Source organism: Chiloscyllium plagiosum, chromosome 23 (assembly GCF_004010195.1).
Source record: "Chiloscyllium plagiosum isolate BGI_BamShark_2017 chromosome 23, ASM401019v2, whole genome shotgun sequence".
Lineage (NCBI taxonomy): Eukaryota > Metazoa > Chordata > Chondrichthyes > Orectolobiformes > Hemiscylliidae > Chiloscyllium > Chiloscyllium plagiosum.
The window spans coordinates 45015333-45016148 of NC_057732.1; the positions used below are offsets into that span (position 1 = coordinate 45015333).

Consider the following 816-nt stretch of genomic DNA (forward strand, 5'->3'; position numbering starts at 1 on the left):
GGGAGTGGAGGGCTGCGGGTTGGAGTGGTGAGAGGGGTGGGGGAGTTCAGGTGGCGGTTAATATCGCGGCGGCAGTTGGCTATGAAGAGGTCGAGGGCAGGTAGGAGGGAGAGGAGGGAAGAGAAGATCAGTAGCAAAGATTTGTGCTCCTGATTGCAAGCACATGTGTGTGTGTGTATGCGTGTTTGTATGTATGTGTGTATGAGTGTGTGCGTGTTTGTGTGTATGCGTGCATGAGTGTGTGTATGTGTTTGTGTGTATGCTTGCATGTGTGTGTGCACCTAGGCTGAAGCTCAAGTTTGAGTAATTGTGATGCCTCCTACAGTCCAATTTCCTAATGTCACTCGATAGCTATAAGTTGCCAGGCGCAGTAAGATTGGTGCAGTAATGTACGAAGTCTGGTCAAAGGAAGTAAAAAACGAGTTCTGGAGAAGGGTCACTGGACCTGAAACATTAACTCTGCTTTCTCTCCACAGATGCTGCCAGATCTGCAGTGATTTCTGACTTTGTTTCGAGGGAATTTAAGGCAAATGAGAAGGGGATTTGGGGGAAAAAAAATCCATCACTTGAAGTTTGGTCAGCAGTTAAACTGATTAAACCCCGTAGAGTGAAGAAATGATTAGATTAGATTAGATTGGATTACATTACATTACAGTGTGGAAACAATCTCTTCGGCCCAACAAGTCCACACCGACCTGCCGAAGCGCAACCCACCCATACCCCTACATTAACCCCTTACCTAACACTATGGGCAATTTAGCATGGCCAATTCACCTGACCTGCACATCTTTGGACTGTGGGAGGAAACCGGAGCAC

The 816-nt window shown here is 47.2% G+C and overlaps 1 protein-coding gene across 2 annotated transcripts in view; it reads left to right on the forward strand.

The window, feature by feature from the left end:
- Nucleotides 1-516, forward strand: part of LOC122561841 — a 13558-nt gene extending 13042 nt beyond the window's left edge. Inside the window, exon 3 of one of the 2 annotated variants that reach the window (XR_006315128.1) lies at nucleotides 477-516. The gene's annotated coding sequence lies outside the window, so the exon portion shown is untranslated. The remainder of the gene's footprint in view (nucleotides 1-476) is intronic. The other variant, XR_006315126.1, reaches the window with a different exon arrangement.
- The last annotated feature ends 300 nt before the right edge of the window (nucleotides 517-816 follow it).